The sequence below is a fragment of the Haliaeetus albicilla genome, chromosome 4 (assembly GCF_947461875.1).
Source record: "Haliaeetus albicilla chromosome 4, bHalAlb1.1, whole genome shotgun sequence".
Taxonomy (NCBI): Eukaryota; Metazoa; Chordata; class Aves; order Accipitriformes; family Accipitridae; genus Haliaeetus; species Haliaeetus albicilla.
The window spans coordinates 37,406,985-37,429,184 of record NC_091486.1 but is presented as its reverse complement, the minus strand read 5'-3'; the positions used below and the strand labels follow the sequence as shown (position 1 = coordinate 37,429,184).

Genomic DNA, 22,200 nt, shown 5'->3' with positions numbered 1-22,200 from the left:
TTGAAAAACAAAAATTGTGTAAAGGTGTACATTTAAGCTAGATTTGTACAGTTATTTTATTGGTGTAACAACATGACCACCCATTCATAGAGCCTTTGAAGAGACTGAGGGTAGCGAACTAAAGTTGAGTGGGCAGAAATACTCAGAAAGGGAGGAAACTGTGCAACTGTGAGGCTATGAAGGTTATTTATTCAGTAATTCTTCAGCTTTAAAGTAACTGCTATGCACAGTCTAAAATATTGCCCATTTTTATTACACTACATCGGAATAGAAAGTTGTATTTTAAGTAGGTAATTAGAAGAAAAAGAAAAGCAGCTCTGCCTTTAATAGTTTTTCACAGCTAATTACTCTGTATTAGATCATCACAATCATTGTTGTCTTCCATATTGTAGAATTACTTCCTCCAACAGATAGAACATGGTAGCTAGCATATTATTCCGCACTCAACACTATCAACCAACATTTAAGAAATTATAGAACAAAACACTTAAGCAGCCACTTAAAATTTTCATAATCATTTAGTAGTAGATAATTAAGTAATTAACTTTAACACTGTCACAAAAGCATTATGAACATTCATTATAAAGTGTAACTGATAGATTGCATGGAGTATCTTTGGCAATTAGACCCTTATTTGTCCTTATAAAGTCTTCTCTTTGATGTGGCCCACAGAGAGCAATTTTCCAAGAATTATTTTCCTGCAAGAAGAGCCAAAACAAAGACACCTGGAAACCTTGACACATTTTGGTTGCATGAAACAGGTACAAGTGCAATATGATTCATGTGGAAAAACATATATATATAAGAACATAAATGTAAAAATACATAAAAGAGTAGTTGGACAAAATGAAAAAAGAAAAGGTGAGATAACCTAATGAAAAGTTAGAAGTTCCAAATTAACAAAAACTCAAAAACCTGAAACGCCCCCCCAAAAGGCCTTTTGGAGCACAGCCAGAAGGGAGGACAGAGGGACCATAACCAGCAAATGGATGGCAAATATTAACAATAGTTTTACTGCTCATAGCAGTACAGTTTCACAGTAGAATATACACACAAAGGGAAGTCTTACTGCAAATCACAACCGCTAACCAAATTTTAAAATTTCACGTTTCTATTAGATCAGGAAACCAGAGTTTAAACACATTCCATATCCCATTTTATTGCATGTTGGATACACTCCCCAGACCACAGAAGCAGCTTTGCTGAACTCATATAATGTAGACACCAACCACCTACCTCGAGAACAAATGTCTGAAGTGCTAAATAATTTCTGTGTGTGCATTGATTATGTGTGGGTGTGAAATATTTTTACTGTTTTTTTTTATAGTTCTTAGTTTCAAGTTTATTTCACAGTACTTCTAACAGATTTGATTGATTTTCATGTCATTGAAAGTCTATAGACTTGAGGTCTAGGACAGAAAGCTAAATATAATATTAGATATTACTTCCCTCCTTCTATGAAGGATAAGTTTTTAAGCAAACAAGCACTTAACTAATCATGAAAAGCTTTCATTGTACTCATCTCTATTATGGAGTTCACTTTAACTTTAGAAAAAAAAAGCTTTTTATAAAGAGTCCTTAACTTCGGCCAACAATTTTACTGTAAGTATTCAGAATACCAGCCAGAACACCCCTACATAATCAATGCTTCTGAATGAAAGGAGATGAAATTGTGTGCACGTATGTATGTCTACATGATCGGGATTCAATGCAGCATTGCAAAGCAGCTCACTTTTCTGGGGCTGATGCACAGCTTGGTATTTTGCGTATTTAAAAAAAGAAAAGCCAAAATACTAAAATAAAATTGCTTTGATGCTAGGCAACCTGGTTACCTCTAAACAAATAAGGATCTTGACCACAGTAACCTGACAACACTTAATGCAGCAGCTGCACAAGTCAGCAGAATGAGAGGAACAAAAATGAGCCAACTATGTGAAGGACACATACCGAGTTAGGGAGATAAATCTGTTGCTATGTATTAGACAAGTTATCTACAGTTAAGCCATTTCTTTTCTTGCTTCCTACACAGAGACTATGACATTTGAGGAATACTAACAATTATTGAACAATACAGAATGCTTTCAAATGGATTTTCAGCTTTAAGAAATAAAAAGACTAAGAAGGAACAGAAATACAGTACAATTGACTGTTAAAATTGGAAAATTATGGTGAACTGAAGGTAAGATGCTTTTAAAGAAGTGTTCTAGCAGCTTCCATTTTAATAGTATTTAAAAATACATTGTATGTCCATTGCCAGTGTCACTGGGCACATCATATAAGAAACATTTCAGAGAACTGCTCACAGCAATGGTCATATCTTAAGGTAAAGCATTTGTCCTAACAATGAAAAAAAACACTTTTCAAAACGAACATATGAAGGGCATTCCATTTTCCTCTCCCACCCACCCCTCTTTTTTGAGCCAAAACTGTTCACTACCATTTTTAGTTCACTTCACCAGGTTATCACCATTGCCAGGAGTTGTTTTCAGAAGAACAGCTAATTTTATCTAGCTAAAGCAAACTCCTGGTACTAATTACATACATAGAAAAACCCTAACTAATTTTGATGAGATCAAAGGGATAAGCAATGAGCTTTGATATTTCAGCCTGCCTATTATTTCCAGTCTCTTTCCCTCAACTTTAGATTTTTTTTTCTTTTGTGAGTTTGTGACACTGCTACATACAGCGCCATGCTGCCTCCCTAGTACCACGTTTTATCCAGAAAATACTTTAAAAATGCCATTGCAAATATGTCCAAGAACCATTTTAAGAAAAGGGGATTGCATTAGGCAAATTCTCCTCCTTCCTCAATATTACTAAATTCAATTTTATCATTTCATCTTCATTGAATAAAACACAAAGATAATACACCAAGTAAATTCCTCTAGAAGAATGTTTATACAAGCAATGAAATTCATATACTAAGGATGGTTCTATTCCTAGCTAACAAGTACTAATGCAAATAGTGAAATCAATATCTAATTTTATAACAAAACACAACCACATACACTGGGGGGACAGTGTGGAAATACAGCTTTCTGGCCTCATCAGAACACTGTCAAATCTACAGAAACATCTGCAATAGACAGAAATAGGAACGCAAAGAAGCCTCACTTTTCTAGTTCCTGTAATTCTTCACTATGTACCTGATGTAGACAGTGCTGTACTTTATAATTACAGTAACCCATATCATTCACCATATGGGATTCTCAGAGCCTAATTGTTCCAGCCAGAGCAGATTAGCACAGTTAAATGCATCTGACAACATAAGCCTCCCAGATCCTACAAAGACTAAAGAAATCGACATTACTGGAAAAAACATTTAACCCCCTAGAACTTTCCCATGACTCCCAATACACTTTGGGCAAGGCTTTTCCCAATGAGCCAGCATCCACATGTCAGCTTTCACACAGGTCACTGAGTAAGCAGCACTAGCGGTAATCACTGTATTTCATAGTTCCGTTAGTGTTGCACGTGATCTTATCACCTACAAGATAGATAACTTATAAAATGCATGAAGCTAAAGGTAGCATAGGAGCTAAGTTTAAAAGTGAAAAAGTAAGAAGAAAAAACATAGAGGGCTCATACTGGATTAACAATGAAAATACTCTTACAAAATTTATTACACAAGGTACCCAGGTTGATATTACAAAGATAAGGTTTTCTATGATAACCTAATTTCAGTAATTACCACACAAAGTTACATGAAGTGGTTTTGGTGGGAATAAACAGTATTTCCAGTGTGTTTATTTAAAATATGTGGTTCAACCATTAGAAGACTGATTTGGGAAAGTGTTCTGCTAACCTATATTCATATGTTATGTAAGGTTTGATCTCTTTTATTACCCCAAATGATAACTCTCCCTAAATTCTTTCCATTTCTTTGCCCTTCGTTTCTGATTTCTTAAGGCATGCATTACAATTTTCTCCTATAGGAAGGGAAATCTTCAGGTAAATCAGATGACAGCATGGCAAGACAAACAAGCCAAGCACATGTTGTGTAATCCTAGTGTATAGCAAAATAGACTGAGTCTTTACAGCACAATGCAATACCATATAGCACAACTGATCTCACAGAACTTCTACCAGCAGCACAGCCACATTATTGTCATGCTTTACCCCAATTATCCCTGCTGAGATTGTTAACATGGCTATGACACTTATGAAACTAATCTGAAAGGGGTCATAGAGACAGCTCAATCTTTGCGAAGCAACATTTTGCATCACGCAACAAATAAGGGAATGAAATTGAATTCTTCAGTAGCACATTTAGCAGACTTAATCATTGAGTACTTGAGCTTTAATACACCTGGACTTCTAAACTATGTTATCTTTTATAAAACAGAGCCTTGTTTGTAGTTTTCTAGACTTTTAGACACAGCAAGCATATAACATGTGCTGCCAATGCAGGTATGTGATATACACTGCTCCTTTGAAAAGGAGCAGAAAAATAATTCCTGTATCTACTTTGTGTGATGTCCACACACAGAATGAACACAAACATTGTGCTTTGACATTACCATATCTTCATTTCTCCCCCACCCTTTTACTCTATTGAACAAATATTCAGATCTTACTCATACATGTGCAACATCTAATGAACACAGCTCACTGAAATTCTAATCTGTTGCTATATTAAGAGATATTGCAACCCACAAATATCTAACAAAGGTGTCATAGTTGCATAAAATTACTGCCAACGATTGTCCTTGATCTGGCAAAAAAGAAGTGCATGCAGAATCAAAAGGAGAGAACGCTGAACCAATGAGACTATTACCACTAAGCTTTTCTTACAGTCTCAGTCATATTTTACAGTAGACCTCAATGCTGAGTGCTGTTTAATATTTGACGCTGGTGTACTAAATTGAAGGGATAAGTGGCATAAATATCCCTTTTAAGAAGGGGGCAAGTAAAAAAAACTTGAATTACATGGAAAAAATATAAAACACCCCTTTTTTACTTTTATACTGGTTCCCAAGCTCCTTGTCCTTCGCTACTGACTCAAATTCTCCATGTTCCCACCACTTTCTAACAGGCATTCACCTTAGAAGCATACATTTGTACCAAATATTTCAGAATATCCAAGAAAAAAACAAAAAATGTTTACTCAAGTTTTAAGTGCAGTAGAAATGATAAGTCCTGAAAACATATCTGATGATACAGTGAAATAGAGGTCAGTAGGTCTGATAACTTACTGGTTTTTTCTCAATTTAACTTTCAATACAAGCACCTGGCAAGAATGAACACTTACACATGTACTTGAAAAAAATCACGCGATGGTAAAGCTCCAACAATTTTAAAGTCGTAATACATGACTATCCTTAAAATAGGAACCATAAAGATACATAGAAAAGTTAAGGAAAAAAAATTAATCTCCTTTACAGAGAACTTACAGTAAAGTTTCACAAAACTCTGCCAGATAAAAAATGAGTTAATTTACCTAGAGAGAAAGTGTCTGTATAGATATCGATATATATACATACGCATAGAGAATATACTTTGAAACTTCAGATACAAAAGATTAATTACGAGATAAGACCAGGACGAGCTCAGATTTTGGTTGGGGGGGGGGGGGGGGGGAAGGTGACCTGCCTTTGATCTGAGGCTTTATCTAGACTAATATTTTAGACAAGATGCACATTAAATTAAGTTGACTGCTTATGGATGAAGCCAAAATAGAAAATAAACCTCAGGAATGCATCAAATGCACTCCTAGCTTCAAACAGCCCATCAAGTAATAGGATGAACCAAGAGCTGATCTGCAGTGTAGAACAAAAAACACAAAAAAATAGTGGCATTCATATTGCCCTTGTGTCTTAAAGGAAGACTGACAAGCATTTGGCAGAATATTAGGTTCTCCAACTGAGTTTTGGAAGTCTTGGGGGGGTATTTTTATGTTGGGGTTTTTCGTTGTTGTTGTGGGTTTTGTTTGCTTAACTTCTGTATTCCAAATCTGGGAGCTAGTGAAGAGGTGAAGTTTGTGGGAGGCTTTATTTTTTGTTTTTCATCTGTAATTAAGGACAATAATTGTTCTCCAAACAAAACAAAAAAAACCCCTCTACCAATATCAATGAATGAACAGATCTTGGCCTAATATGAACTGTAATAGCAAAGATGTCTAACGAACAGCTTTATGTGCTCACTGCAGTAAAGTGGAGAAGCAGATAAGTATTGGCAATGGTGCAAAGTGCCCTACTACTATTTTTTTTATACTCAAAGATCATCTTCAGATCAGGAGAGGCCTGAAAACTCAACACCCCAACTATCAGACAGAAGATTACAAAATACCAGTAGCTTGCTCCAGTCCTCCCCAAAGGATCTACATACATACTGCCAAGATACTACCCTGACCCCTATCCAGAGGAGGCTAATTTATTTTTGTGTATTGACAGAAAACTAGCAAGAATTGGCTAGCTTACAAGAAATCTCCCAAGGACATTCTCATTTCATGCCAAGGACACACCGAGAAGATGGTTTCATATTGGTCTCGTATACATTCAAAGTAGACAGACATAAGGCAGGTCCTATACAAAATTCACACAGCTGTGTCAGCATAAAATGGTTGCTGAGTTAACAAGTGCAGCCAAGATTAGGTGTACTGACATGACCAGAATGCTTGCACAGCTTTAGCTACACTACAAAAAAAGCAATGCATCTGAACCCACTGGAGAGTCACCTGCAAGTAACTACTCCATTTAAGTGTTGTACACCCTTTTTTCAAAACAGCTTCCCCACACGATCAAACATTAAGTTCAATTATCTCACTTCACTGGCTACTTTCCTCATTCATTAAGTAAACAAAAAAGAAACAAGGGGAGAAAAGTTTGCGTGACTTCCTAAAGACATTGCCAATTGCACTTATCCTGTAAAAGCTCTAGACAAGAAAGGTTTGTTTATACTCCGTTTTGAAATTTAGTTATGCATAGAGAAAAAGATAAAAAACTATGTTGTACTGTACCCAGATTTCTAGAAGTGTCCTCTGTTGTCAGGGTAGGGGGAACAGGTGTGAAGCAATGATGCACAGCTTAAGCCCAGTGCAGCTTCCTCTGGAGCAGCTCCACACATCCAGCTGCATTTTTCAAAGGCGATTACTGCTAGAGAATAAAAAAAATAATTCAAACACCACTGACTAACCACACTGTTCTCAGACATTTTCGGCATCCATCCACAGAAAACTGCTCTGCCACTTGGCTCTTCCCAATTGCTATAAAAGCCAGCAACGCAGAACTGGGACTGAAACTTGTTAAATAAAAGCAACTGCACTTGCATATATTCACATTTAATCCATACCATTAACACCCAGGAATTATTATACAGGAAATCCAGTGGAACACAAGTCTATTTGTTTTAAAAATTATAAATTCTATTTTGCTTAGCAACATTACTAAAAAACCATTCTAGCCATCCACCGGACAGGGGGTTCCTTTTCTAAAGGAAGAATCTGTCTGGTACTCAGTCCTCTCTCTTCCAAGAGCTTCTCAAGACTCTTTACTTAAGAAAACTTTGCAGGATTCAATCCTTGTCATTCCTCCAACACAGAGGTTACAAGAAAACAAGATCCAGTGTTTCCAACATTCCCATAGGTACTGTCATGCAAGTATGACAAAATGTATCTCTTCTCTGCAGCCTTCTCATTTAAGATTTTTTGTTTAATAAATCTTCCCTTGGAGGAGCAGTCTCACATCAGTACTAGATTTAAAATATTTTAAATGAATTTATAAATCATGGTGTTGTAGCTACTTGTACAGCAGGGATTTCAGATAAGACCAAAGCAGACTAAATGCACCCAGACTGATGTTTTGTAACTGACATCATTCACTGATTATTCACATGATCCACAACCCTATCATCAGGCTGCACCTGATACTCCTACCTACCCAGAGGAAACCACCCAAGCCAATTTCTCTCACAAGATCATTTGGTACCATTTTAATACATATTTATATATGTGTGTACACACACACACACACAAAATAGCAAGTGTAGTCGCATCACAACCACAAAACACACTATTTGGGGTTTATTGAAGCTTCCTCAGTCTTTGATGAGTGGAGAAATAGTAACAAAAGAGGGGAATTGGGGGGGGGGTGGGGGGGTGGGTAATCCTGCACAGCATGCAAATTCATAATGACAGCATGGAGTTTGCCACTTATTCCTAATTCTAATCTATTCATACTGTGGCTAAAGATCTTAAAAGGATTTGGAAGTTACAAGTCAGTTAATAAAAGTCCACAAAAGAAATCATAGCAAGTAATCTATAACTTGAATTTCATATATGCTTATGATGTTTGCTTGTGATACATCATTTCAAATGTCCCTTTATTAGTGGAACAGACCTCAGTCCAGACTCCATGCTTATTTCTTGCTGTAAGTTACAACTGAGTAAACAGATGAAGTTGTAACAGTTCACTTGAAATAACCAATTTCACTTCAATTGTGGTTGCAGTCTTTCAGAATTGAACAAAAAGCATACGTAGTTGAGCTTCAGAAAACATAAACACTTATGTAAAGCAACATGTTCTACTACAGGCGTATGTTTATTATGAGATAGTAAAGCATCTCCAGTACCTAAGAGATGTGCTATTCAGAATTGGAACCATGTCACTAATTTTAAAGAAACAAAAAGAAAGAAAAAAATTTGCAAGAAAAAACAACAACCAAACCCCCCACATTAACATACCATATGTGTCCTGGCTGTATAAGCACTGCATTGCCCCTTAAACCCATATTTAGAATAACAATTATGTTTGCTTAAAATTCCTTGTTTCTACAAATGTTCCTGCTTGTTCTCATTCATTGTAACACTCACAGGTTTTAAACACTAGTGGGGTGTGACTCTTCCCCAAGCAAGTTTATTCATATATTTGCAAAACTGACTGCAGGAACTTTGTTTTGCCTGTTCACATACTTTACAGCCTGCCATGCTGAAACACTGAATAATTAAGGAAGGCTCAGATGAATTAACAAAATTCAGGATGATCTGTAAAAGCTATTTCAAAAAATAACCTACACAAGTATCTATTGATGCATTTAGTACCATTTTAATCCCCTTCAAAAAGGCCAGATTTTTTTTTTTTTTTTAAACCTTAAGAAAATATCTTTGTAAAATACAAGAATTGGTTTCTGCTACCAAGGTATGAACTCAGGTCCCACTTTTCATCAGTGCTTGGATGAACTCAAATGCATGTTATCCATATACATCTGCCAAAGCATTCAAATCTTTGCAGTGTACTATCTTGACTCTTTATTCATTAATTCCTTGCGTTGTGGCAACAGGACTACACACAGATAGCAATAGCTGGCAAATCTCAGCCCAAGCATTTAGAAAGTGTCCTCAAGTACACTGTTCTAGAGACAATTACTAAAATGCAAGAAATTTCCTCTGACACCAATTAACACTCACTAGTGACCAATACTACAGCTATGACCTATAAAAAAAAATAATCAAGGAATCATCTGAATCAAAATTTTTACCCTCTCCATCTCTTCTGCTGACTAAATTATAAAAAAGCAAGGCATTTAAACTGCTGTGATGTACCAAAACCAATGAAGATGCACAAGATCCTGTGTTTTATTACTGTGATTTCCTCATGCAGCAAGGGGAGGACGAATTGGAAAAAGCAAGCTCTTTGACATAGTATGGATTCGTGCTCAGAGGAAAGTCATTCAGTCTGAGACTGAATTCACATTATAATGAACTTGCACCCTTGTTTTTCCACAGCCCTGTTACATACTTGTTCCCACCATATGCAAAACATTTTCTCCATCACTTTCTTCCTCCCTTGAAATAACAGTTCTTTTGTTCAGGCTGCATTTCCACTTTCTGCAAGTTAAACACTCCCAAAATAACTTTGAATATGTAAGCAGTTACAGTTGTTGAAAACTGGAGCTAGGAGGAAAATATAAATTAAACAAATTTGTTTAAGTCCAGTGCGTTTATGAAAATCTTTCCCTTGGCTTTCCACAGCTCCATCTGCATGCAGATCTCTGTAGACTCACACACAGATTTTAACTTGACATTATCTAATGTATCTTGGGAAAATTCCTGCACAGCAAATTGAGTTTTTAAAAAAAAGGCATTGCATTCAATAAGGAACTAATACATTGTTTTCACTTGAATTGCAGCAGAATAACATGAAGGATAATAAACTCATTTCGAATTTATATGCTTTCACCTACATTTGAATACATGTTTTACATTTACATGCTACAGTGTGATTTTGGGTTTTTTTCCTGATTTCTAGTTTTTATGCATAAACAAACAACTCCAGTATATTTGGTGACTGAGGGGGAAATGGGAAAAAACCTCCATACACATACTGTACACAACAACCTGTGTCTTAAGTTTTAGTAGAGGTCGTTGTTTTCACTGAAAGTAACATCAAACCTAGTTAAAAATGAGCCCATATGACTTCTACTTAAAATTTAGTTACAATCCAGTTGCTTGCCACTTTAATTCAGCCCTTGCTCCCACTTTGTGATATGCAAATATTTCTCATCTGAGCCCCTATGGCCAATCCAGAGTTTGAAAATAATCAAACAGAACACACTGCAATTTAAGGTCCTGACAACAAGTACAGAAATGTTGTTTTATGCTTGAGGGAACTATGCACAGACCATCTGCTGCCTTTGTGATTCCCCTGATGCCTGTCAAAGTGAGCATGTATGAAACGGCAGGGAATGGAAACAGAGGTATTATCATGTAGTTTGGTACAAGAACCCGAGAAACCCCAGCACCTCTGCTAGACCTCATTTTGATAGTCAGATCTGTGTCAAGTTTGTAAGCTCACCTACTGGCACAAGATCCCTTTGGGAACAACCCCACTGTGTATTTTTCTTTATTATTATAGTAGCATTATGTATTACATGCAGAGTGATTTAGGCTAATATGATCAAATAGCACTAAATCATGGAAAATGATAGAAATCAGTGAAAAATACAGTAGTAGGCTTGTTTTGGCTTTGATTTTTTTAATGTTTTAAGAAGGTCTGTGTAAGGATGAGCTTAATCTGCTTTATGGCATTATGCCTTGCTGCTTTCCCTTCCTTCCCTCAAGGAAAGAAAATGACACTGTCTACAGAATCCAAGAACTGCGTTCTCAAATTTCCTCAGAGATCTCCCACAGTTTATCCGAGAGAAACAGATAAGTGAAATTTAAATCAAAACACAGAAAGAAAATAAATTCCTTCAGGATTGTATTTTGCATGAAAAATAAGTAAAACAGATTCCTTTAAAGTATCCACACTTTTCACATTGTATTAGTACTTCTACATGAAACATAGTTGAGCCCGACATGTTCTACTGATACTTAAACCTTCTGTTTAGAAGAAAGATGCCAATACTCCCCTGCGCACACATGCTACAATAAGGATTTTAAAGCTTTTTCCTATTTTATTATTTGGTTTGGGGATTTTAACTAGTGATCCAATACCAGGCTAACTGGGATTTATCTAGAACACCTGCCATATTTAGATCAGACTGGCATAGAGACAACCAAGACACATCTTGGAGTCAAAAACCCTCTCCCTTTCTCATATTTTCAATCTTCTGTCCAAAGCAATGATAGATATATTAAAAGGAAGGGAATGATTTTTCATTTTACCTCTTCTTGATTTTACAGGGACAATATTTTTTTTCCAAGATACTTTTGGAAAAAAATAAAAATCAATAAAGCAGATACGATGAAACAGGAAAAGATCTGGTTTGAACTACTCAGATTTGGAGATGAAGGGTTACAGGAAGTAGAATGCAGCTATTAAAGAAAAATACAGCCTCCTAGCCTATTTTATACACACCAGGACAAGAGTAAAATTGAAGTTCTTGTCTCTTCTGTAACAGATGTGAATACACGTGATCCAGTTGCCACAATAAGGTTCCCCCTGGCCCCAAAATGAAAACTCTGGACAGAAGTAAACAAGAAGGGAAAAGGAGCAGGTAGACAACCTGATTTCTGACACACTTCAGAAGAGCCTCCAGGGCACCTTTGTTAAATGGGTGCTAGATAATCCCAAACTAAGTTAGTAATCCACTTTTCTTATAAAGACACCTATGTTGAATTCCTAAGGCATGAGAGAAAATTCACTTCAGAAACTCTTTCACATGTAGATATTTCCATGTAACTATGACAAGTGAAATCCCTCTTGGTAACTGCCTCTGAGACGTGAATTTATGCATCCAAGATGTTCTAAGCAACAGGTTGCTACTGATCTCTCATTTGATCATGCCATTCCTGCTTCAGCATGACTCCATGCTGTTTCTTCACTTTCAACTTTATTGTAAATGTCACATTGGTGACACTGAAATTTATGATCCAGAATGAAACAAAATCTTTTCAGAACTGGGAAATTTTTTCCTGAACCTTCTAGCAGCCATAAAACTTTGGTAAATAAGATACTTCAGTTCAGGAGAAAACCAACATCAGTAACACAGTCAAACCCAGCATTTAACTGCCAATCCCACATGTGACTTATGGACTGCAGTGTTGTCAAATCCCCATCTTATAATGGTCTATGTTTTCCTTTGCACTGAAACCAAACCTTTTCCACAGCCTCAACACATTCATTGTTTATGGCCAGCCTGTTCTGAGACTCAATGATGAAACCAGAGCTGGGTCTTTTTGTGGGTTTGTTTAGGTTTTTGTTTTTGAAAAGAGCTTCTTATAACAGCAATTCTTATTAGCACAAACTTCATTACATATTACGGAATTTTGCCCCATCTTACATTCTGGCCATCAAGGCCATCCAGTTCTTCAAACACAATCATCTAGTCCTCCATGCTACCAAAGTCTCCCAATTTTGTATCATAACATTTCCTTCATAATGGAGAACAGTCTCAAGACAAACCTTGAGCATCTGCATTAACAGACTAATGCTTCCCTTCTCAGTACAGCTTCTTGCTCTCCCCTTTAAGTAGTTCCTTGTCCAGTTCATCAACCACCACTTCAACACCTTATTGAGCATTTTCCCCACAGAGTTTTACAAAAACTTGTTTACGAAGTTCAGATAACCCGATTACCTGCATCTAAACCAAAGAATTATTTTATCAAGTAAAAGGACAAGATACACCTCACATGAAGCACTTTGGAAAAACACCTCTCATTCATGTGCTGTTTGCTGCCAAATTTGTCAATACTTTTTCCCTTCAAAATGTGCTCTAAAAAGTCATCCATCCTCTTAAGGTGAGACTAACTCTCTTGCACTCACCCCCCCCCGCCTTTTTTTTTTTCCTTTTACGTATCCTTTTATTCTTCTTAGAATGTAGTCATGGTATTTGCCAATAGATTGTACAAGTCCCTACAGGTTTGGTTCATGAGTAAGGAGAAGCAGAGGTAGATATAAACATTTCTCTTAAGTATATTTAATTCCCTATTTTAGACAGATCACTTATTTGGTTAGTTTAATCTCCCTTTACTTCAGGTCACCTCCTACACTTTTATGGACGCTCACATACTCCTTTGCTTCTTCCCTTTCCCTTTCTCTTCCCTCTTTTCCCCCATACAGAACGCCACACACACACAAGTACACTTCTGCACATATCAGATAAGAAATTAAGATGTCCTGGAGTAAAACAGCTCCTTGCAGTCCTAATTTGGCCCCTTCCAAGTAAAAATATTATTATACATAGGAATACTAAAGTGGTTTTGATATTCAGCATCCCAATTCCCAAGAAACCTCACTGCTACAGGAGAAACATTATCTTTCTAGTAGTAGAATGAAATAATGTAATTCTCTGAATTTACAGCTTGAAAAATATCCTGCACTCCTTGACTACTTCATGACTTGAAGAACATCCTATACTCTGTGTGCAGAGTGGAATCCCTATACCTCTTTCTTTGGTATATGTTGTGACAATCACTATAATTCCGAATTGCAGTATTTGAAGTTTTGTCCAATTTTACAATGGCCATCCTAAACCAGTTATAGGAAACTGTGGTTTTTTTTTCAGAGACTCAATACAAATATTATTCTCATAAGGTTTTTTAATAAGAACTTTTGAACCAAATTTATTATTCTCATTATATTTGCATGAGAAATAAATCATCACAACTCCGACCTGTTGAGTTTGCTGCACAAAACTGGCTTTCCATAAGTATATCATAGAGGACATGTTAACAGAAATAACTCTGCTTACTCACATGCATTTTAGAGTGATGCTTGTTATTTCTTTCTTTCTTTCTTTTTAAAGAAGTCATGCAACTGTCATGAGCAAGCTACTTCAGCCTGCAAAGTCACTCCTGAAGAAAATATTGCAAAATAAGGGACATACTACAATTAAATGCTAAGAAGCAGCTGTCCTAAAAGAAAAATGAAAAAACACCTGTTAGAAAGGATACACAGGAGTCAGAAAAAAGTAAAGTTATAGCCAAACCTGGTTGCTTAAATAATTAATTTTGTTTCAATACAAAAATGAAAAAACTATTTTTATGTTGCCAATTGTTTAAGTATTTGTCCAATTATTTATCCAGATATGCAAACAACTGAAGTACTGCACACCAAATCCTTTCAGCCTGCTCTTTTATCCCTGGAGATGTTTTCTTGAAATGAGATTCTGAAATAAGATTTCTCAGTTCCTATTGACAGCTCTCATGTCTTCAGAATATCGTTAAGCACAACAATGAAGCAAACCTGCGAAGAACAACATATTACCACATCCAGAATATTACTTCGAATCTATTGAAAGCACTGATAGTAAATCTCGTAAAAAGTTCTAATTCATCTGTAACAAAAAGTATGATTTCCTAGTGGACATCTAAGGCATATAGGGCAGTTTTATCTGATAAGTCTCTACAGGCCTGGAAACTATCATGCTTTTCAAATACAGTCCTTCATCAAAGGATAAATCTTGAAGTTGACAAAACATGGTTTGGACAGAACTCTAAACGCCAAGTCTGTCATTTGTTTTACTAACAGGTAAGCACAATCATCTGAAAAATATTAGGACAATCCTGAAAACATAAGCGAAGCCTATACAACCTTAAATTGTTCCCTTTAAAGAAAATTGTGGGACTGCAAATTGCCACTAGTACACGAGAAACTTCTTGTATTTGGGCTCTGAATTCTAAAACTGCAAATAAAGAGAGAAATATCAGAATCTCTAAAGATGTATTTGTTTCTAGATCCAAAACCAAAAAGAAATAAAAAGTCAAGAAGGAAATTTTGAACTGACAGTGAAAGCCAGAGTCTATGAACAGTGGGAAGGTGCTAATTCAGTTTAATTTTCTCAGCAGTTCTGAAGTATTGCTACATTGTCCTCTGCTTCCAGAGCAAATGTGGAAGGGAGCTAGAAAGATCCTGCTATTAGGATATTATCTAAAGCTTTAGTCAGACTTATTTTAAGCAGTGAGTACATGCCAACACATGGAACAGAAATCTTGGATAGTTGGCGGTGTGTTGTCCACATGGCTTTGTGGCAGGTATCACATCTTGGAACAATTTCTGTTCTGGTCAATGCACACAAAGGCAAAAAGGATGACAAAACAGGATAGATCAAGACATCGAAAAGAATTACATGACCTGGAGATATTTATCTCTCTGCCTGTCTTGTGGCTTATTTCAGGTGGTTCCACGTTCCCGTGCAGATGCTGTGGATCACAAGGAACTTTTTCTTTTGGACTAAATATTCAACTCTATAGTATCTGTCTACATGTACATTTTAAACCTGTCATTCTAGCCTGTTTTCTTTGATCCCCAGCTCATACAGCCAGACTATCCCAAGTTCATATGATCTAGTGAAATACATATATAGCTATACCTTTATCTATCTATATACACATATATCTAGGAAGCAGCCTTGCAGGAAAATATCCAGCTGGAGAGTAAGTTGACCATCACTTGCACTGTCATAAGAAAGGCACAAAACAAGCTGGAACACAAGCAATTCTGACTAGATATTAGATTTTATTATTATTATTATTTTTAAACACCATGAGAAAGGTTAAGCACAGGCTGCCCAGAAGACGTTGTGGCAAGTGTTCAAGACTCAACTGGACAAGGCCCTGAGCAACCTGATCTCACTGGACCTGCTTTGACCGGGGCACTATGGGTCTCTTCCAACCTCAATTGCTATCAACCTCCAGTGCTATCAGCCCTTTATGACCTTGGAGATGGCTACCTTTGCAGAATTTCTTCTAGGCCAGTTTTATTCACTGCCATCCTGAGAGGAGGTGCAGGACAAATTTATTTGAGCTTACATTCCACTGTCCATCCTACAAAGAGCTGTAAAGCCTCTTTTAAAGATTAGAACTGCTATGACCATTTTTGTCCTGTTCACCCTTCCTAGATCTTTGGTGATCGTTTTCAGTACTGGTTTCTACAGTGACTATAACTGGGCTAAAAAATACTGACTCAAGTCACAGCACTGGCCTTTTAAACAACCCGGCCACCCAAAACTCTTTTTTATGGAAGTTAACCTAGTAATCCCTCTCTACTGTTATTTTGTTGTTTTTTTTTTCTGAACCATACCTGTACATCCCTAGCAGTGTTCACATACTTTTTCATCACTGTGTGCCAAGTTCTCTTTACAGTTGTAGTTTTCTCTTCATTTGTTCACATTTACTGTCAGATTCATGCCTTTCTGCTTAAGTGGTAGTCTGGAAAAAGCATTACCTTAAAGCAGACATTGTTCAACTGTTCTTTAGTAGTCATAACAACAAAAAAAGAGGTTTTGAATATCAAATAAACATCATAAACACAACAAAAAGGCCTTCAACCATTTTTAGTTGCGGTTTAGCAGAGCTGGGAAAATTGTGCTTTTGCAGGCAAAGCCTAAAGCTAGGAGCTTTGAAGTATTTCAGACACATATGAATAAAGCACAAGCAAAAAAAAAAAACCCACCAAGTGTAAAAAACCCCTACATTATGAAAAACACTCTTTACATACACACCACTGCACATTAATGGGGGAAAATAAAGTCAACAAGATTAAGAGAACACTGTTAAGACCAAAAAGTAATAAGGTCCTTATACATGATTTTAGTTCTAGTTTTCGTTCTAGTACATAGAGTTTTTCAGTTCTACGATAGTGTGTTACTTCATTCTTGAGTACCCAAAACCATAAACCAAACAATGTAAGAAAAACAAAATAATAATTCTGTTTTTTGAAAACCCAGTAGAAAGCGTTTTAATAATTTTCACAACTAAGCAAAACATTTCACATTATTCATTGCCACTCTTCACCTTTTCTAATCTCCTAGTGAAACCAAAGGTGATACATCTAACCTCAAGAGAGGCGTTATCACCTAGCATCAAACAATGTATTAGATCACATCTATAATGACTATTCAAAGCTACAGAGATCAATATCAAGGCACAAGTGTCTAATCCAGAGGGCATTAAAATATCATGTTACAGTGTATCTGAAGGATTACATCTGAGTTTCAATGGAGATCAATGCAAAAGTAGAGAAAAGGGAAAATTCTCAACCAATAGAAGATGCAAATAAAACCTTCTCTAGATAGCTTCAACTTTCCACTGTTTGTGAAAACTATTTTACTTAAAATTTATATTTGCATCTGAAAACACAGGTTTGTGGCATGGAAGAAAACCCTTTCATAACCATCCACCACCTTACTTAAGCGACTCATTCTTTTGAGATGTTATGAGTGTCTACACATTAAACACAAACAACCGCAGGTAAACACAGAATAACATTAATCCAGCCCAGTTTGGAGTGGAGAAGGATAAGCAAACATATTGAAGTAAGTTAACAGCCAACTAACAATACTCAAAGCACAACACTAAGGAGAGCTATACGTTAAGTGAACACAATGAAGAATTGACACCTTGCATAAGGTACAGAATTTTGTTCAGTGTTAGAAAGTACCAGCTGAAGATTTTTTCTGCTGATCAACCAGCTGTACGATTCTCTATTTTTAATGTAAAGGAAAAGCAGATAAGTCACCCCAAAATCTGTAGCAAAAAACGGAACTTTTGCCTAAATAGAACATTCATGTCTTCCTATGTACAGTGAATAGCTCATTTTTAGAGATTCCATGTTACTGCTATCTGGAAACTTTTTCACTTCTATTTCTGGCTAAAATTATTTTTATCTCTTGAAGTATGTTTGATGTCACAGAACTATTTGATGAGGTTAAAAATAGGAGTAAGGCTTGCTTGCTACCCTCTGCATAAATTTGTTCAACATTTTCCTTCGAAAGAAAACACCATTCAACAAAATCCTTTCTCCCTAGTTCCACATCTACAACTTTCATTCCAGTCCTTTGCAGCTCCATCCTCTAATGCCACAAGTGCCTAGTCCCAGGTCACCTCACATCTCTCTGTAGAAAACAATTACTTTTCTAGTTCCACAATTACTGTCCATCTTTCACCATCTGCTCCTACTTAGCCTTCACTGCTAAACCTTTCTTACTTGGTATGTGCTGCTTACTCCAACCACTCCTTTTACTACCACATTGTCAGGCTCATACACTTGCTTGATGCTTTTTGTCCCCCACGTCTGGCATGCATGAGGACCCTTATGCATCAGACATCACTTGGAGAAACTTCCTGTCACCACATTTAAGCACCTGCAGAAAACCCCCTTGTCATTAGGTGAAAAGTAGCTAATTTATTCTGACAAAAAAATGTGAATGAATACTACAGAGTTATGTTGATTTCTAAAAATGTGTGATGGATTTGATTATTCTTCCGCCTCATCCTTCTCCAAAGGGTGATTGCTGCTGATCAAGGACTGAACCTTCTTCTCTGTTCAAGAAACAAGCAAGCCTGCTATAGACACATAGTCATTTTGATGAGGAATTTAAAAAAAGTGTATTTTCCACAACACCAATGCACGTGATTACAGACAAATAGCAAAAACATATTGTGGATGCACAACAGCATCAAATTTGTAGGCAGCTTCAGAGAGAGCGCCTTACAACTCACAAACCTAATTCTGCATCCTGACGTGATTGACACTATACACAGGTCACCGACTGTAAAAACGCAATGAAATTCGAACCAAACTCTTAGATGGCCTTTCCCAGTGGTCAAGAATAAAAGTTTGTACAGTACATGAGAAGCTGGATGATTTCTATGTGCTAACACAATGACAGTAACAAATCACATCTCATTGCTTTTTCTCTATTATAGAAAAAAAAACCCCAACACTATTACAAATTTCAACTTGCTTAGAACCTGGCTTTATCTGCCTTCAAATCCACTACAGATTCTTTCCAAGTATAAGGAATTTTAATTGATGTTAGAAATGGGAAACCTTGTTTGAAGGTAATAATTGACAAGTCAAGTATTAAAAGTTTCTTCCGTAGATTTTATTGCATCTTTTTCTAAATTAATTTTGATGCATGGAAAAACAACTTACTACAAAACTGTGAACTTATTTTGTATGCTTGCTATAAGCCACTGCCCAAAGTGAAAATTTCAGAAACACAGTACAGCACCTCTGCAATTCTGAGTCCTCATTTGCAGATAAGCAAACAAGCTTTGAGGGAGAATAAACAGCATATGGTAAGGACCGCTAAAGTAGTAGTGCATCTTTTTCTTTACTCTAGGCCCTTTCTCAGCAAGCTACAATTAGTTTTGAAATCTGCTTCAAGCTATTGATGTAATCAGACAGGCATTACAGATTGACAGTGACTCCATATTTAGGGATGGATAGTTTCTAAAACAAGCTCAATTTTCACACCAACAGGCAAGCAAGAACACCACGAGACTTGGCAGTTGTCCGGACCTGCTGTATTGAAGAGTAATGCAAGTTTTCCCAGAGATGGCCTTTCCTGTGCTCCAAATTTCTACACGCTTTTGAACCCTTACCCATCTTGCATTTTTTTTAGCAGAGTACAACCACCATACTAGCCTTGCAGAGGCCGCGAATTTTAGTCAAACTGACAGGACAGCATTAAACTAGCAGGCAAAACATGAACATTGTCTATACCCTAAGCCAGTCAGGACTCACATGAACACTGAAAGCACAATTCTGATTCTGAGCTAGAAAGCACTGCCGAAATGTCACCTTAGGCTTGATATTGCACTAATTAACTGCATATAAATGACATCTGCTTGGCTTGGAACATGTGCAGAAGAAAATTTCTGTCAGGCTTCAAACACTGGGAAGACACACTAGCCCTATTACTCACAATTTCAAAATGTTCCAGGCATTTGCATATTCTTAGGACCTTTAGCACAGAAGTGTACCATAAAGTTATTTCAACATCCCCACTCAGATAAACAAAGAGCCATCTCCCTAACATTAAAACAGAAACAAAAAAAATTTACAAGAATTTTAGGGGGAAAAAATTGTGCAGCATACTCATTTTGCAAAACAATGAACATTGCTGATTTTTATTCCGAAAACATCTAAGGTTTCCTTCAAAGTCATGATAAATTAAAATGGAACACAGTGTTGAACAACTTTGGAAACATGTAGCAAAAGTTCTAAAGCGTTCCTGAGCTTTTGACAGAGCTGCTCTACCATTCCCTATTTTTTTTCCAGATATAAACTTTTCCTGATTTATATGGGATAAAATCAATGAAATTCAGAGGCTGTTTTAAAAAGCAGAGAAAGTCCCACTATAAGATAGCTAAGAGTTCGTAGGCTAAGTCGCTCCTTATGCATATCCAGGAATAAAGTTCAAGAATCCAGTTTAGTAAGTGAGAACATTAACTGGAGATCTAACATCCAGGGCTTTTTATTTCTTCCCCTTTTGTTCCTCATTCAAACTTTGAGAGTTTGGGACTAGGAGGGGTGCAGGGTTTCCCTGTTTGAAGTTTCACTGAAACAGAGCATATGAAAGAGGCTCCCATTTCGATAAAATCACGTTACCCACTCCCCAGATAAATCCTGTTTAATGAGAAAGCTCCTGATCAGCTCTTTTAGTATCTCCATTCTGTGGGATATCTGCTTGTCCTAGTGCAGAAGAGCTCTGAGATGATAAGGTGTAACAGGTAAGAGAAAAGAGCCTGAAGATTTACTAGAGTAGGACCCCCCACACCACCCTATTTGAAAATGAAGTTAGACATAGCTCACAGCAGCTTCAACATGAGCATCACCTAAGAAGTGACAAAGGCGTAGTCCACGAGAAAAGAGTCTCCAGCAGACTTTGCCTCTTAACCCAGTCTCATTGACATAACAATTTTTGTCATAATGATGCTTTGTGCTGAAGTTCCCTTCCTGAACTCACTTTATCTGAACTGACCTGCCAATGTGCTTGTTTTGTTGTTGACACTAGCTGCATCAACTATCCCGTGGAGTGATATGCTCCCAAGGAGAACAAATAAAATGTTCTGAATGCTTTGTGTTTTACATACATGTAAGTGGAAAAGCAAATATGCTACACTAAAGAAGCAGATACTGGAGATTTTCTTTGGGCTTTCAAGAAACGAAAGAAAATTAAACAAAATTGATGTAAAAAAGATAGCAAGCACTCAAAGTGCCACAGAGATGATGCTTAGGAAAATTTATAAAGTCTTAAATAGAGGATTATTCTGGCTTTCTGTTTTAGACCTAAATACAGCCTTAAAAGGGTCAAAGAGTCAGGTTGACATATCCAACACAATTCCACTGAACTATAGTACTGTGCCATTTCACAGCAGACGAGGGTCCAGGAAGACAGAATTGCCCAATGTGGGATGTTCAGGAATCTCTCCTTAATATTGAGCGCATTCCACCGTCTATGTTTTATTTATGCAATGTATTATATAGCGCACCTTTGCTTTAAAAGTGTTATAAGCAAGGTTGTAAAAGTAGTATTTCTGAAAAGATCTGGGGGGAAAAAAGAGAGAAATCCATTCTACTTTGAAGCAAAACATTTTCATCTAAGATAAAGACAAAAAGAATATCTCTTTCAGGTGTTCCCAAAGAGGAACCAGCTCTTCTGACAGACACTGCAACTGGCTGCCTTGAGCACAAAAACATGCAAGGGAAGAGATCCTGAAGCTCTCCAGAGTCAGGCAGCAAGCGTCAAACGACTGAAAATGTAACTGTGAAACCTGGGGGTAAGGTATTTTTCAGGTAGCATAACACAAGAAAAAAAAAATCCCTCAAGCTATCCTAACTAACAAGAATAGGGTAAAAATGAAACACTGTACCCAGAAAAGACAAAGGAACAAGTATTCTAGACTTGCAGTCACTATCAAGCTAAGCACAACAAAATATCTCATAACAATGTCCTGCTCTTTCAAACTCGTTTTGTCATATAATCTTGATTGCTATGGGGTCATACTTCATATTTTCATTTTACCTTATA

At 36.7% G+C, this 22,200-nt stretch overlaps 1 long non-coding RNA gene across 1 annotated transcript in view; it reads right to left on the bottom strand.

The window, feature by feature from the left end:
• Positions 1–6,603: 6,603 nt before the first annotated feature.
• Positions 6,604–22,200, bottom strand: part of LOC138684991 (uncharacterized) — a 90,950-nt gene continuing 75,353 nt past the window's right edge. Inside the window, exon 3 of the long non-coding RNA XR_011324210.1 lies at positions 6,604–7,094. This is a non-coding gene — a long non-coding RNA (uncharacterized lncRNA). The remainder of the gene's footprint in view (positions 7,095–22,200) is intronic.